The sequence below is a fragment of the Rhipicephalus microplus genome, chromosome 1, assembly GCF_043290135.1.
Source record: "Rhipicephalus microplus isolate Deutch F79 chromosome 1, USDA_Rmic, whole genome shotgun sequence".
Classification (NCBI taxonomy): domain Eukaryota; kingdom Metazoa; phylum Arthropoda; class Arachnida; order Ixodida; family Ixodidae; genus Rhipicephalus; species Rhipicephalus microplus.
Window position 1 is genome coordinate 256162857 of NC_134700.1, and position 17927 is coordinate 256180783.

Sequence of the window (17927 nt, forward strand, 5' to 3'; positions counted from 1 at the left end):
GCTGTAAAAGCTCCATTTTTCAAACTTGTTTCATCCGCACTTTTATTTTAAAGTTTACTCCAGCCAACTCGAATTCAATAGGTATTTCAATTTTCTTTCCAACAGTTTTATATATATATTTCAATTTTCTTTCAACAGTTTTTCAACAGTATTTCAATTTTCTTTCCAACAGTTTTTAATATAGGCGAAGACAAATTTTGCGTGCTCTTTGAAATTGTCTTCGGTTAAACGCAAGCAGGACTGCGCACTTTCTTTTTCTTTTTTGCCAAACCAATGCGATTCAGTGTATTTAGGTGTGTGATACAAAACCAACAAGGCACTAAATTTGAAGCCAGTCAAAGTTGGCAATTTGGTCAGAAGGTGATTCATCATCCATGTATACTGCATGGTAGAAAACACGTCTGTTTATCCCCGTCTGCTTGTCGTCCGGGTTCTGTACCGCGCAGTATACATTGAACATCGAGCACGTTTTCATTTCTCATTGGCCAGCGGATTTCACTAAATGTCCCGCATCGTGATTCGAGCCGATAATATTTTATGGAAATTTTGAGCTTAGGCTCTTTTTGGGAATACGGTTCTTGAACTGAAGATGAAATATGTCAGAACAGTACATCACTTCACTTAACTGGTCTTATAAAGTCTCACTTTTCTAACGTTAAATAACGTTGAACGCAAATAAAAGACAACAAGTTTAACAAAGGTGCACTTGGTTTGCTACCCTACATTTCGCAAAGAAAGATGGTAAAGGAAAAAAGCAAGAGCGAAAGCAAGGATGCAACAAGTGATAGAGCGAAAGCAAGGATGCAACAAGTGATACACGCACACACCCATATCCGTGTTCACGCGCAAAATCAGAAGTGTTGAAACTGCGAGATGTCACATCGTACGGTTCGACCTTGACTGTCTTATGAAGTAGAGTTCAATGCGTAATGCGAAGAAAGGCTTGCAGAGTTTGGTTCTATGATATCCATGACTTGCAGTGCGCTTCGAGCTAGTGCGGTTGCCTCATCATGCTTGTCAAGGACCTCAACTCAGCAGTGACACGAAGGTCTTCGTCATAGAGTCCGTCACTGGAATCTTGCACCGGCTATGTATGCGTGTCCTGTATTGGTGATGACGGCCACAGGACATAAGTCACAGTTTTTATAAAGTAGTAATAGATAAGGTTTGCCGTCCCAATACCATAATTTGACAGACACCGCAGATGAGGGCTCCTGATGTATAGACCATCTGGTGTAGTCTATGATAATCCGCGTGTCCATGTGGAAGGTAGTGACCAGATACTGCACCAGGGTGGCCAATCCCTCTCCGGGGAGGCAGTAGGTCACCAGCGGAGGTCACCGGTAAGACCAAACTCCGGCCTCTTCAATGCGATTCCATCATCATGTGGACAACTTTTCTGTTTAAAATGTGGCGGGGATTGTGCAGCACCGCGATTCGAACCACGGACTTCTTGCACGTGAGGCTGATATCTAACCACTACACCATTCCTGCTGGAACAAATGGGTGTCAATGACATCATTGTCAAAATAAAGAAGAAGAAATGGCTATGATATGAGTAGGGCACGTACTGGGAAGCGAAGAAAATCGCTGGTCATTAAGGATCACAGAATGGATTCCAGAAGAAAGCAAGTGGGTAGAGGAGAGACAGAAAGTTAGGAGGGCAAATGAGAATAGGAAGTTTGCCGTTGTAAGGTGGCAGCAGCAAGCACAGGACCGAATTGACTGGTGGAACATGGGAGATGCCTTCGTACTGCAGTGGGCGTAGTCAGGCTGATGAAAAAAAAAAGATATTACGATTGCAGTGTTGGGACGCATTACAGACATTTTTTTTCAGACACATTCACCAGAAGCGGACTCAATGGAAAGCCGGCTTTCAGGCTCGCTCTTTTAATCGGCAGAAGCGAATTATCACCTGACGTTGGTCGAACGCCTTCATTGCAGAGTTGCGAAGGTGCGCTGACATCGCATCGTACACGAAACTCTAGTATTTAGTTGTCACCAAAATGCGACCGCTGTGGTCGGGATTGACTAAACATCAACTTGATCTTTAGACATGCACCAACTTACCAAGCAATGCGTTTTATTGACTCGAGATTGAGTCTGCTACTTTAGGGTCAGCATCCGAGCATCATAATGGCTACACCCCCGCAGCGTAACTACAATTTTATATAAGAATTTCGGGTTCACACCAATGGCAATGTAGAAATTGGGTCAATGCGAGCACAAGGTAAGCGACTGCGTTGCGGCGACTCTGGCTCAATTAGGCTCAAATTAATCTACATTTCTTTTTCGTGTGATATATTTCGTCTTCGTTCTTTGAAGAAGACCCCTGAAAAATTAACGTAGGTTACCCACCCTCAAGGTTTCTTTATTGACTGCACGAAGCAATTTATGAAGCCAGGAATATGTATTTCACTTTAGTGGGACAACAGTCGGCTTGTATAAACATAGTTATCTGTGTGTATTTCATCGTTCAGTTATGTCGAAGTGGCCATCGTTCAACGATAACGCTAATCACCATCTTTCCATGCATCACTGTGCTTGTCTTATTCACTTGTCATAATATTGCATTGCCATATTGGGGCAACAGCCATTACTTGATAATACATGTGGCACACCCACAAATGAAGCCCTTATGGCGGCACGCATGTCGTAATCAGTACTTAGTTTAATCTTGTGTGTTCTGTTTTCGGAAGCAAGGCCAGGCACTGCATTTACTGATCCGAGCAGCAGGGTTAGCGGTTTAGACTTGTTATCGTGATGTTTAGTCTGTCCCAGTAAAAACCGATGTTCGTGGTTGCTGATAGACCTAAAGGCTACTTTAAAAATTTGACGCTTGTTTAGCCATCATCGTAACCCAGTTGTAAAAAATAAAATGTTAAGACTGCCTCGAGTTCGGTTGAGGCGGAGGCGAAAAAAGTACGTCTTCCTTGCATAGGTTTGACAACTCAGTCATGAGTCGTCTCGATCGGGCTCACATAGACACAGATGATTGATTGATTGATGTGGGGGGTTCAGCGTCCCAAAACCACCATATGATTATGAGAGACGCCATAGTGAAGGGCTCCAAAAATTTCGACCACCTGGGGTTCTTTAACGTGCACCCATATCTGAGCACACGGGCCTACATTTCCGCCTCCACTGGATATGCAGCCGCCGCAGCTGGGATTCAATCCCGCGACCTGCGGGTCAGCAGCCGAGTACCTTATCGACTAGACCACCGCGGCTGGGCAAGACTCGGATCTAGCCGTGCGTCTTAGTGAGAGTGAGCCCGGGTGAGTAATACTTTAGTGAGTTTGGGTCTGAGTGAGCTCGGCTGAATGATATTTTCGTGAGCATGAGCCTAGGACACAGGAAGCGGGGACACAGAAAGAAACAAACAGTACCAAGCGCGTACTACCGACAATGCGTTGATTTTTGCGGTAAAAAATATAAACGCTTTTCCTATAAGAGTAGGGGAAATATGATGCCAAAACAAGCCCGAGCCCTACTCTACAGCATACTCAACGGTGAATATATCTAATCTCTTAGTCGGTCAACACATATATGAACGCATTGTTGGTATAGTCAGCGCTTGGTTTCGTTTATTTCTTTCGCTGTGCCTGTTTTTTTGCATTGTTTCTTTGTCTCTTCACATTGTTTCTACGCGTTATTCATACAAGAAAGCTTATACAATCGATGTTAAGCAGTCAATACTCTCTTTGGATTGTTCTCGTACCAACATAAAGGCAGTTCTACAACGTTAGTAGAAGTACCGCCAGAGGAGAAGTAGGGCAGCTTCATTTTTTTTCTTCTACGAAAGTTTTGTTTGTTGCCGCTCATAGCACAGATATTTCTTCCACCAGTAAGGGGGTAAGAACCACAAAAAAAGTACGAGAGAAAGAAAACCTGCAATGGTAGGAACCTGTACACCTTCACGCCTCAAACGCAATGTGCCTTGCGCTAAGACCAGCTCTGCACGCTAAATTACACTCAGCTCTTCAAGCCAGCATCGTCATTCACTGTCTTTTGCTGTTACCACGACTGCACCGATGGCATTAGTCACTGCCAGTTTCCCGGGGCAGCAGAGCCGCGTGTTCGCTTACTTTTTTTTGTCGTTTTTTTGTCTGGTTTGGCCTGGTTGGGCGCTGCTCACTTCTCCATAGGTTACACCTGGCGATAATTCTGCGCATGCCAGCTCACCTACGCTCGATACATTCTGCTTTTCTTCCTTCATCGGCTGTCTGTTTCGGTTGTAGCCACTCGGCTTTCTCACAACAGCGAGAACTACATGATATCGAGGCTGTTCATCTTCCCGTGATAATGTAGCAGGCGCTGCTGCTTTTAGGAGCGAAGCTTCTTAGCGAGTGGGCTGAGCGTCCCGTCGTAATCGTAAATAGCCACCTCTCGTTAGTTCTCGAACCGGCCGTATAGGGCGGTAATTTATGTATAAGGAAATGCATATACGCTGAAAAATGCAAATGGTACGATACTAAAGGACGTTACTTATAGTTTGATAAGCAATAAAAATGCCAACTTATCCAGAAGTGAATGATGAGTGGGGCGAAGCGTCTGTCATTCCATCCGTTCGTTCTTGCGTCCATCTGTCCATTCGTGCATTCGTCCGTGCGTCCATCTGTCCATGTGGCCATACGTCTGTCCTTTCGTTCGTCCATCCGTGCGTCCATCTGTGAGTCCATGCGTCCGTCCCTGCTTTCGTCCATGCATCCATTCGTCCGTCCATGCGTCCGTCCATGCGTCCGTTCATGCGTCCGTCTATGCGTCCGTCCGTTCATACGAACTTTCGTTCGTCAATCCGTGCGTCCGTCTATGCATTCATTCATTCATTCGTCCGTCCATCCTCTCGTGCGTCAATCGATGCGTCCATCCTTCCATGCGTCAGTCCCTGCGTTCGTTCATGCGTCCATCCGTCCGTCCATCCGTCCGTCTATCCATCTGTTCATTCGTGCATCCGTCCCTTCGTTCGTCAATGCGGCCATCCATTCATCCGTGCGTGCGTCAAACAGACAGACAGCGGACAGCCGCGGTCAGCGGATGATTCACGGTTCGCAAACAAAAATTATGATACGCAGAAGTTTTGGGAAAAGAAGTACAACTCCAGTCACGTTCTAAGCATTTACATGTTATAATATAGTGGGTTGATAGGCTTAAACGAACTAGAATAAATTAAAATATATTTCTTGCGAACATACAGAATATTTGTTCTTCATTAAAAGTTTGTAAGCTGGTTCTGACCTGGTGCAGCATTTGCAGCCTTCAGAAGGCGAAAGGGCGGTCAGCCTCTTTGCCTTACTTCATTTACTGTCACTTTCATTATAAGCTTCCATCTGCCCATGACTGCTGCCTTTTCTTTTCATTGATTTCATTCCATTATTGGCCCTAAAAGGCAAATTGATTGACTGCTCTCCGAATGAATCTTTCTTATTGACTACTATTTAAGTATAAAAAGCGCTATCCGAAAGTGTAGTAAATTATTGCTAGTCCAGTAAAATTATGCACACGCCCTCATGTTCTTTAGGTCAATTATTTGCGTACCACTACACTAATATTTAAGGTATACCAGTCATACTACTCTTCTGCAGCATAATTTATCAGTTGTTCTGGTTGTACTATTTTTATTTGTCACTTTTGGAAGTCAGACAAGCATACCATATTTGTCAAAGAATTTTTCGATCATTGTATAATAATGGCTATGCTACGATTGATATTAGTAGCATAGTCCTTAACCTTAGCCGTGAAGGAACAACGCCGCAAGCAAAGTTCGACTGCTTGCACATATCTTTTTATGGTGCGCACCAAGTAGCCAGAACAAGTGGACTTGTTCTCATTACCACCTGTCCTCTTATATGCATTTCTAGACACAGTCGAAAAGAAGCCAATCTGTTTTTATCACTTAGGACTAGAAGTGGCATTTGCGAAATTTTGTTCATTTCTCGTTGAAGTGGCCGACGACATTCTTTGCGATGCTTGTCGTTGCGAGGAAATGCTACCACACATTCTGTGTTACTATCCTTGATGTAATGTTCACAGACGGTTCCTAGCGTCATCTCTGGAGCACTTTGACAATAGCCCGATGCCTGTTGAAACCATCCTTAGATGTCGTCGATAGAGGACATCGCAGCTGAAGGCGACGAAAGCAATGAAGGCACTACTCAGGTTTTAAAAAAAGCGGACTTGGACAAGCGCCTGTAACAGGGATATTGCGTACCTCGCATGGGTTACTAACTGTGAATGACCATGTGTGCAGTCCCATGTGCTGTTTTCATCTGTTTTTTTTCTCGATCGTTTATCTATCTCACCCTCTTCCCGTGTGTGGGGTAGGAAATCAGTTCCCCTGAACTGTTTAACCTCTCTGCCTTTCCTTCTCTGCTATTTCTCCTATCTATTACTGTTGGCCTATTTACTGCAGGTATCATCCTTCCTTTTGTTTTAAATTCATCTCCTAGAATTCTCAGTCACTCAAAAGTCCTATGATTAAGGAATCCAAATATCTCTGCTAGACTCGCTGCTACAATAATGAAGTGCAGTCCACAATGTTTACAGACACTACGAGGGTAAAGTAAGGTTTTCTAGTTGTTTACTGTTGTTGGTCATCGTTTTACTGTAACGATTGGCAAAAACGCGTCTTATTTGAAATTTATTGTCTATATTCACTACGAGTTTTACGCCTGCAGAATTAACCTAAGTCAAGAAAAAATTAAGGTCATTAAGTAAATATGCCTCAGTTTTACTTCACCGTAATTATTTGATAAATAGCACTGCTGAAGGAGAACGGGTGATGCGTCGTGCTTTTTTTTAATCGTAAGTCTAATAAACGGTTCTTACAAAGTACTGTGCCGTGCCTAGGCCGAGAAACCATAACAACTAGTGTCCAATAGGCGCTGCTCGCGCTTACCACCAACAGCCTTCAATGCATAATATGTAGCCACATTTCGTGACCAGTCATAGCATATGAAACCTTCTCTACGTTGCCTTGCGCGAAATACTATTACATTGCTTAAGTTCAGTATATAATTAATAACGCACCACATTTTTTGTATTGCCTAATCATCAAAACTTGCGTTTCGAAATACCACATGGTATATGCTTTGCCACATTCAAAGTCATGTTGCAGCTACACGAGCCCTTCTACAATTCTTGAGGGCAACATCACTGTGCGACCACCTGTGAAACCAGCACAGTGTGTGTGTGTGTGTGTGTGTGTGTGTGTGTGTGTGTGTGTGTGTGTGTGTGTGTGTGTGTGTGTGTGTGTGTGTGTGTGTGTGTGTGTGTGTGTGTGTGTGTGTGTGTGTGTGTGTGTGTGTGCTACGTGCAACGTGTGTCTCCTCCCCTCTCTATCTTGTACTCCTGCTTTCCCCTCTCCCCATGTGTAGTGTAACAAACTGAACTTGGTCTAGTTAACCTCCCTATATTTTTGATATTCTTTCTCTCTATCTCGTGTAATTGTGGTGCACTCTCTACAGAAAAAAAAAATGCAGATCACGTTTACTAATTTTGAAAGGCGGCTTGCTAGGCATCTTCGCCACATGCTTCGTTACATTGCAGTGGTGCACCCTCTACAGTAACAACTGTAGCACATGTTCTATTTTCGGCAACTGAAAGCTTCTCTTATTTTCTTGCAGTGTCTTAGTGTCCCCTTGGCTGTCACAAATGTTTTAACATATTTGGTATTCCTACTTATACAATTAACTCGAGAACGTAGGTTGAGAGGGTGCAAATATAGTCGTTAGCGAATATTTGCGGCTAACGAGACATATTTATTCGTATTTGCTTGCGCGTTCGTTGTACTATGCGTGGCGGTATTTACACCATTTTACAGTGTGTTGCGAATTGATTTTGTAATAAATACTAAATATGAGTAATAATATAATAAATGCGAAGCATTTCCTAGCGAACTTCGGTGACTTTGAGCGTATCTATCTATCTATCTATCTATCTATCTATCTATCTATCTATCTATCTATCTATCTATCTATCTATCTATCTATCTATCTATCTATCTATCTATCTATCTATCTATCTATCTATCTATCTATCTATCTGTCTGTCTGTCTGTCTGTCTGTCTGTCTGTCTGTCTGTCTGTCTGTCTGTCTGTCTGTCTGTCTATCTATCTATCTATCTATCTATCTATCTATCTATCTATCTATCTATCTATCTATCTATCTATCTAGCTGCCTACGACTGTTGGCTCTCCTGGCCATTTCAATACTGGTATCGGTACCAAAATTGGAATGACATAACGTAACGGTATAAAGAGAGTAAGTGACTAGTCATAACATGAAAATCATGACATGTACGACATGAATGTTATCATTTACATTTCATGATCTTGCTGCGCTTGCGGAAGCTTCGTTCGCACGACATGTCGCAAAACTGGTATGGTATGAAATAATTGCATGACGAACACAAGCGACAGGCCCTAACATGAAAATCATTACATGAGTGTCATGTAACAACATGACTACATACCACACTCACAATATGCTCGCGACCGTTTCACGAGCTTCGCATATACCGAATTTAGTATGACGGGACGTGAATGGATGACGAAGGTATGTCAGTGGTGGAAACATGATAATCATGAGATGCGTGTAATGTAATAACATGACTACATGCCACAGTCACTGAAGGCGCCAATACACATTGACGTGACCCCGCGCGCTTACGTGCGGCGTTCGTTTCATCGCTTGAAAAGGGTGATGCCACGCCAGTATGCTCGTAGGCGCGCGCCGCTCTGCGTCGCTTTGACGCATGCACGTATGAGCGCGCCCGTCGTCTCTGCGTCACGAAGAGAGGCAGACGGGGTGCTGTCGGGGTAACGCCGTCGGCGCAAACGCAGCATGTCGCAGTTCGCGCCTGTTGCCGCCAGGCCGCACCGACGGACACTGCTTGCGCCGGTCCCGCCGGGCGTCAGACTATAGAGTGCACGCGTTTTGAGTCGCTGTGCCCAGCGTGCGCTAGCGTCTACGTTACGTCGGAGTATATTGGGCCCATGATGCCCTCACCGCCGTTTTGCTAGCTTAACATATACCTAATTTGGTATTACGGGACGTGAATAGATGACGAAGGTATGTGCCTGGTGTAAACATGATAACCATGAGATGCGTGTCATGTAACAACATGACTACAAGCCACGCTCATGTTGCGCTCACGCCCGTTTTGCTTGCTCCTAATTTACCAAATTTGGTATTATAGGATGTGAATGGACGACAAAGGTATGAATGTAGTGTAAGCATGATAATCATGAGATGCGTGTCATGTAACATGACTACAAGCCACGCTCATGTAGCGCTCACAGTCGTTTCGCTAGCACCACATTAACAAATTTGGTATCATGTCGCGAATGAATGACGAAGGTGAATGACATGTTCAAACATGATAATCATGACATTCATGTCATGTAGAACACGACTATATGCTACGCTTATAGTGCGCTCATGGTTGTTTCGCTAGCTTCACAGATATCAAGTATTGTGTTCCAAGACGTCAATGACTGACGAAGGTATATGACTGGTGCAAGCATAATAATTCTGACAAACGTGTCATGTAAGACATGACAACATACCATGCTCATGATAGGCTCGTGGTCATATTGCTAATGATGATTTGATATGTGGGGTTGAATGGCCCAAAACCACCATATCATTATGAGAGACGCCGTAGCGTAGGGCTCCAGAAATTTAGACCACCTGGGGCTTTTTAACTTGCGCCCTGATTTCAGTACATGGGCCTACAGCAGTTTTCCCTTCACCAAAAATGCAGCTGCCACCACCAGGATTTGATCCGCAACCTGCGGGTCCGCAACCGAGTACCTTAGCCACTAGACCACCGTGGCGGGGTGCCATTTCGCTAGCTCCACATATGCTAAATTTCGTATCACGTGACGTGAATAGATGATGAAGGTGAATGAAACGTTCAAACATGATAATTATGACATGGCAGTTCTGTGCGGTATAATATACCCCCACCTCCCAAGGTTGTACTGACCTTAAAGTCACAATCAAGCTTCCGCATTTGTGCTTCAAATACCAACGATTCCGACTGTACGTCGGATTTGACAATTTTTTGAACACGCTGTTCCTTTAGCGGCTCTTATTCGCTCAATGCAACATTATTTTTCTCTTATATTTCTGACTGTCATGAACTTGCTTTGAGTATTTGAGCCCTTATTCGTTATGCAAGTTTAACACTTTTTTGTATGCAGGCCCGTGCGCTCAAAACTGTCTGTTTTGTTCGTTTCTTGTGTGCATTTAATAAATCAGTCAATATGGACGTCAGTGTAGGACACAAAAGTATTCATATAGTGTTGTGACTAGACAGAACATGACACTTATTTATTAATGAAAGATACTTCGTACAGGGCGGATCTTTATGTTGTGAAACAAACACCACTTTCTGCTGGTTTAAAAACGTTTGTCTGAATTTACTGATCACTGAGGGTGAGATACGAGACATCTATTGTCTCTAAACCACTTTGAAAAATACAAAAACCTGAGCGTGTGGCCGCTGTTATTTTCTTTAGGAGCCAGCCAGCAGCAGCAGTTTCCAGTGAAATAGTACGGCAAAGCGGAATAGAATGGCTCCTTTTCTGCGAAATAGTCTGTCAATGATATCTCTCTTCTATAAAAAAAGAGTGCACACAATGCGGTACATTGTAACACGACCTTTTTTTTTCACTTAAAGACCTCCTCGTTGTGTGTGAGCCTCTATCGCATTCCCTCGATTCGGCTTCAGCTTGCAGTGGCGTTCACCTTTACGGGGTGCCATCAGCGCTGAAGTCTGGCCTACACAAGCCGTTTCATTTTCTTAACCTTAGTCCAACCTTTCTCTAAGTCTTTTTTTTATTCGCAGGCACCAAATTTAAAAGCCACGCATCCGAGCACTAGAAGGACGGGAACAGGGCGACGCAGAAACGGGTACAAAAGACCGTGCGGTCTATCGGAGCTTTCATCTCTCCAAACTATCCCCGGCTGCACCGGTCTGCGAAGTTTATTCTGTTCCCTACCCGGGCACAGTCGCCTTTTCTTTTTTCTCATCGTGGCAGCAGAGAGTGGCGTGTCTGTGCCTCAAACAGAGAAATGGAAGAGAGTAGTGAGGGCGAGTGTACGGTTTCAGAGAGAGAAGGTCTTTTGGTATCGCCATCTAGCGAATGGTCTCGGACAACAGACCCCCAGTTGCGAATCACAGTCGCAAGTCTCTCTCGCACACTACGCGTCTTCCATTCTTGTCTCTCTCCTTCTAGTGTCCTGCCTCTTATCTTTCATAAATCTTTCTTATGGTGGACCGGTGCTGTGACCGTTCTTTCCAATTGTGGCCGTATACAATGGACTGCTGGTTGGCTGCCGCGTCTCGCAGAGACCATGGAAGCGGTTGTACTCGCTCTTGCCGTTCTCTTCTACTCTATTCCTTCTAAGCGATTCCGAGCTGCGTATTCTCATTTCTTCGTCTCTTCGTTGAGTCTGGGCCTGTCTGCCTGTCTGTTGTTTGCTGCTGCCCTTTGTGACCTTGGAAACACGGCATCGTATCGATGCCGCTACTCGCAGCATGCCGCCTTATTTCACACTCGCGCTCCCTCCCACATGCTAGCTTTGTACCTCAGTGTCTATTTTTGTTTAATACGAGGGCATGAAACGAATAAATATGATGAATACAGTGCAGGGAAAATGAAAATCGACACAAGCTTACTGTGGTACTAAAACACCTATGTCCCGGTTAGAAGGACATTGGCACCGTGATACTGAAATAGTCTGAAGAGTTCAAGAACAAGTGAATATTAGGTAACCGAGAGCTGTTAATTATTCAAAAATTGAATGGTATCACTGACTCCCCAAAAACATCCTATTCGTATAAATAAGCTAGAACCTAGTTTTTAAGGAGGAGGAGGAGGAAAGTTTAGTCGGAAGGACAGGGAGGTTAGCCAGTTCTTAGACTGGCTGGCTACCATGTACTGGGGAAAGAGGTGCGGGGAATAAAATATGATAAAAAGAAATGTTGCGAAGGAAGAGAGAGAAAGAAATTACAAAAAATAGCGACGGAGGAAAGGCAACATCAAAGAGTATAAGACGCTAAAGTCTGTCTCTGAGGCCAGTTGTCCGCAAAAACGTAGCAGAGCTTTCAAAGCATTCTGGGCTGAGGATGGGCTCGGCCAATGACCCATAATCCTTTGTTCCGACAAAGGCCGATCGTCTAGTCTATTCAGAGCTGCAGTCAGTTCTTGTCTTGGCGCGTTGAAATGGGTGCACTCACATAGAAGGGGCGCGATGGTTTCTTCGCAGCTGCAGTACGTGCATGTAGAAGAGCTGGCCATTCTAATGAGATAAGAGTATGCGTTCCTGAAGGCCACTCCAAGCCACAGGCGGCATTGAAGAGTCTCCTCAGCTCGAGATATCTCTGAGGGAAGACAAAGCTGCAGATCGGGATCCAAGTTATGCAGGCGCGCGTTTGTGAATTCTGATGAGTTCTACTGTACCTATGTGAGATCAGGTGCAAGCGAACGAAGTCTTGTAGCTGCGTCGGTTCTTGAGAACGGTATGGCTGTGTATTGGGTACCATCGTGTGCAGATCTAGCGGCCTCATATGCGCGGTCATTGCCATATACACCGCAATAACCTCGTATCCACTGACACACTATGCTGTGCTGTTTTTCGATTGCTTGGTGATGAAGAAGCCTTATTTCAGCTACTAACTGCTCATTAGGTCCATGACAAAAGGGTGAAATAAGACATTGAAGAGGTGCCTTCGAGTCCGAGAAGATAGACCGAGTTCCCGAAGGTTCTTCAACTATAAACCCCAGAGCTGCACGTATGGCGGCAAGTTCTGCAGCTGTCGACGACGTCAAATGCGATGTCACGAATTTAATTGTTATGTGCCTCGCGGGAATATCCACCGCCCCTGCTGAGCTTACTGTAGACACAGAGCCATCCGTGTAAATGTCAAGGCGTTTGTTGTGCTTCTCTTGCAGGAAGAGTAATGTGGCCTGTTTCAGGGCTAGATTCGACGACGTTTTTTGTTTTAATTTTGGATGCCAGGAATTGTAAGAAGGGCTTCAAGTGGGTGTAGGCACCACAAGGATAACGGCGGCTGTGCTGCATGCGTGAAGTGCAATGGAAGCACGGCGCAATGCTGAGCTACAGCTGCGCTGAACGCTGAGTGGAGCCTAGGAGTTCCAAATGAGGTGAGGTGAGGTGATGTGATGGAAGCCGAGTGAAATGTCTTAGGTGCATTCTCAAAGCGTCTACGCGGATGTAGGCGCTGATTGGATAATCAAATTTTAAGCCTCGTGAATTCCTCATTACTGTGATGTTGGGGTCGGTATTAACAATCTGTTTTTGCGTCCTCCACTAATCAGAAGTCTTCCACAGACATTAAAGAATGGCTAGCTGAATCCAAGCAGCGCCAGCAATTTTCTATTTCATCGCACCATTTTGTACGCTGTCCTAGTACCCCATAGTGTAATAGCACGAATGTTTTCTTGAGTAATACAATGAGTGGTATGGAAGGTACCCGCGCATATTGCTTGGCCCTTTGCTTAGCCTATATTATCCTGCTTTTTACTAATCGCGAGAAAATAAGCTGTCTGTGTTGTGTTTATATAGTCTCAAAAAATAAAGCCATTGTATAGCCGTAGTACTTAAAAATCAAACTTATTTTCTTTAAATGAAACTGTAAACAAGGGCGTACAAACTGTCGTTAAAAATATGAGAAACTTCACATGAGAATACCGCATGTAAAAAAAGCCCCTTTTAACTACAAAAAATGCGTAACACTTTTTGTTCAGTTCCTTAAACTGTTGGTAGAAACTCTTTGACCTAATCAAGTGCCTCAACTAAAATAAATATGTAAACACGGAGGCGCTAACACGTATATTATACTCACTTTTCTGAAACAAAGGTACGTTCTGTACAGTCAAAAAAGTGCAATCTTACCCGTTTTTTTTTTTTGGTTTCGAAAAACCTAGAATAAGTTAGTGCCAAGCATTGTTTTCACAGCACATCTTGTCGGTGCAACAAGTATGAGACGTTTCACTCATGCACCTCACCATTTAAATCTTCAGAAGTTTTCCATAGGCGCAAATCGTTTAGAGTTATCGCATTTAGTTGAGCGCAGACATCTGTGGAGCGTATTTATAGACATGGAGACATGCTTGCTTCACGTGAACGTGAGGACGGCTTTTCGTTCAAGGCAAAAAATTTATTAGAAAACTAGTATGCTGAACGTGCGTCACCTAATTATCTAACCTTATAAAAAGACCTTGTAAACACGTTGCAAGATAAAATGCAACTCTATTTACTAATATCTACAGATCGCCTCTTCTGCACAATGCAAGTATGCCACACTTCATCTCCCTCGCCGCGGCGGTCTAGTGGCTAAGTTACTGGGCTGCTGACCCACAGGTCGCGGGATCGAATCCCGGCTGTGACAGATGCCTTTACGATGGAGGCGAAAAGAATGTAGGCCCATGTGCTGAGATTTAAGTGTGCGATGGATGCCTTTACGATGGAGGCGCAAAGACGGATGCCTTTACAATGGTTCACACTGCCTTCCTGATTGGCCCACGTTTGACCAACCAACTATGTAATCGGGCTCATGTGCTCAGATTTCGGTGCACGTTAAAGAACCCCAGGTGGTCGAAATTTCTGAAGCCCCCACTACAGCGTCTTTTATAATCGTATGGTAAATTCCGGACGTTAACCCACACATATCAATCGAATCGCTTTGACTCTAACTTGTGCATTTTGTTTCTAACTTGTGAATTTTAGTAGTTGGTGGCTCGAAACTCAACACGATCTCTCTTCGCACAGAAAATCAAACAAGGCCTTATGGAGCTTTTTGCGTGGTAGTGGCCTGTTAATTAGGCTATAGCATCCCCGTTTTTTTTTTCGTGCGTTTACTTTGCACTTTCTTGTATTCTCCCCTTCCCCCTCCACATCGAGCTGGGTAGCAAACCGGATACAATTCTGGTTTGACCTTCCTGCCTTTCTCTGAAATGTTCTTCCTCTCTTTCTGCAAGTTTCACAACTCTTCATATGCCTAAGTCATGATAGCAATGGGGTTTACTTGTAGTATCCGCACTTCGATAAATGTTTTAATGCTCTCCGTCGTCTAACAACGCATTCGTAACTGGCCCTTTAAAATCGAATCAATACGAGCGATACAACATTCTGCTACTTTTAATGCGTGATAAAATGCATGTCAGTTTCACTTTCTAAGCGTCTTTTATAAGCGTCTTTCTAAGCGTCTTTTATAATCGTATGGTAAATTCCGGACGTTAACCCACACATATCAATCGAATCGCTTTGACTCTAACTTGTGCATTTTGTTTCTAACTTGTGAATTTTAGTAGTTGGTGGCTCGAAACTCAACACGATCTCTCTTCGCACAGAAAATCAAACAAGGCCTTATGGAGCTTTTTGCGTGGTAGTGGCCTGTTAATTAGGCTATAGCATCCCCGTTTTTTTTTTCGTGCGTTTACTTTGCACTTTCTTGTATTCTCCCCTTCCCCCTCCACATCGAGCTGGGTAGCAAACCGGATACAATTCTGGTTTGACCTTCCTGCCTTTCTCTGAAATGTTCTTCCTCTCTTTCTGCAAGTTTCACAACTCTTCATATGCCTAAGTCATGATAGCAATGGGGTTTACTTGTAGTATCCGCACTTCGATAAATGTTTTAATGCTCTCCGTCGTCTAACAACGCATTCGTAACTGGCCCTTTAAAATCGAATCAATACGAGCGATACAACATTCTGCTACTTTTAATGCGTGATAAAATGCATGTCAGTTTCACTTTCTAAGATTTATTGCTCTGTTTTAACGCTAAATCAACGACATCACGTGTTACACCGAGAATACGCTGAGACTGCGCTGAAATTTATTTCTGACGAGTATTAGCGCAACTACTGTTAGCAACTCTGAAAGGCTGACGCAAGTTGATCGAAGAGTTTCTTGCATAGAGATTACAAAAAAAAAAAGAAACTGTTGGTTCTAGAAACAAAGGCATTGCTGGAGACGTAATGCCATCCTATGTGCACCTGTGGCCTGTTCTGCCTGTGCGAAGATTATGTTCCCGCAAACGACCAGTGCACGTCAGTGCAGAAGCAGTTAATGGCGCTGCTAAGTTACTGTTATGGCAGTGACCGTGTCTGCGCCAGCGGAGCGTGTTCAGGTGAACGACGCGACAAAAAACGATTTGCCGTTGCGCTGTTTCGCCTTGTGCTTTCTCGCCGAGTTATTGTAGGCCATGCCTCTTTCTCAAGCTGGAGATACCTGAGTGGACGCTCACTATCAGTTCCTCCTGTTGGTGAGCTCCACCGTAAATAATGAAGAGGTGTGCTACTTGGACTTTAACACTCGCTTATTGTTCTAAATGCGCACGCGTTTTTATATGCCACCTCGGCGAGAAAACGGCGAGTGGGTTCACGTGCCATGCAAGTGAGACAACCCTAAAGAAATAAACTTATCAATCATCAGATTACTGATTGATAAATGGCGTTTAACGTCCCAAAATATGATTATGAGAGACGCCGCAAATTTAGATCACCTGGGGTTCTTTAACGTGCGCCCAAGTCTGATCACGTGGGCCTACATCATTTCCGTCTCCATCGGAAATGCAGCTGCCACAGCCGGGACTCGATCCCACGTCCTGCCCACCAGCAGCCGAGTACCTTAGCCACAAGACCATCACGGTGGGGCATAAAACATTTGCACTCGCAGAGTATATATACCTTATGTACTAACGTCAGACAACATTAGGCCTCTTGCTGTCTTTTTTCCCTGTTGCTGCAATCATCATCCGTAACTTCCCTCCATATGCTTTCTGCCCCTGATGTTGGTTCGCACTGCCTTCCTGATTGGCCCACGTTTGACCAACCGACTATTTAATTGGGCGAACTCATCATGTGATGTCGTAGTAACGTCATGCGGATAGGCCAAAGGTGATAATTTTTTTTTCATTGCGCATACTCGTGCCGACGACCAGTTTTCATGTTTGACGGGGCATATCTAGAATTATCACTCTACAAACATTCTTAGCTGTAATAGGTTCCTAACCTGAAGCCCCATGTCATCAAGGTCTACGACCGAATAATCTACTCGTGCAATAATGCAGAGTATGAATATATTGAAATGATAAAAGTCGCAGCACAGGTGTTAAAACAAAGAAATCAAAAGTTTAATGACACAGCCGCGCTTACGGACACCTCTGTTAACCCGGCTTTTTCAGTTTTTCTAAGTTTGCAAAGTTTCTTTCTTCCTGTATTTTATCATCTCTTTATCGCTTTTTTGTTTTCGTATTTATTCTTATTCATTTATTTCTCAATCATTATTTCATATCTCTTTCTTTATCCTCTCTTTTTTTCCTTTCTTTCTGCGTTATGTCTTACTCTCTCCTTGCATCCTTTTCCTCATCCTAACCATCTCATCTCTCCTCTCAATCACTTCGCTTTCTAACCTCCTTGTGGCACAATACCGTACAAAGCTAGCTAGTGTGTCTGAATAGCTGAGAGTTCAGGACGCTCACCTTTGGATCAATGGTACGCGAATTTGAATCCTGAGTCATGAAGAATCTAGGTCCTTCTCTTTTTAAAATATATTTCTTCCTGTCTGACTCTGTTTCTTTCTCTTCCATCTCTCTCTCTCTCTCTCTCTCTCTTTGTACTGTGTCTCGTACTAATCTGGGTTATTACAGGCCGCACCAGAGAAATCGGTGCACGTCTTTTACAAGCGAATCAGACGACAAATAAAAGCTCGAAGAGGAAGAAGACGAAGAGAGCGCATGCCAGTTAATAGTGATGATAGTTTAGGGCCACGACAGTTTGCGCTCTTGTAGAACAGCATCCCTCTTCAAAAATCTGAAAGTAGAGCATTTTCTCTTAAGGCTTTACTGAATTGGTTCGTAATTGGGCAATAAGATCAACCTCTGAAACAAC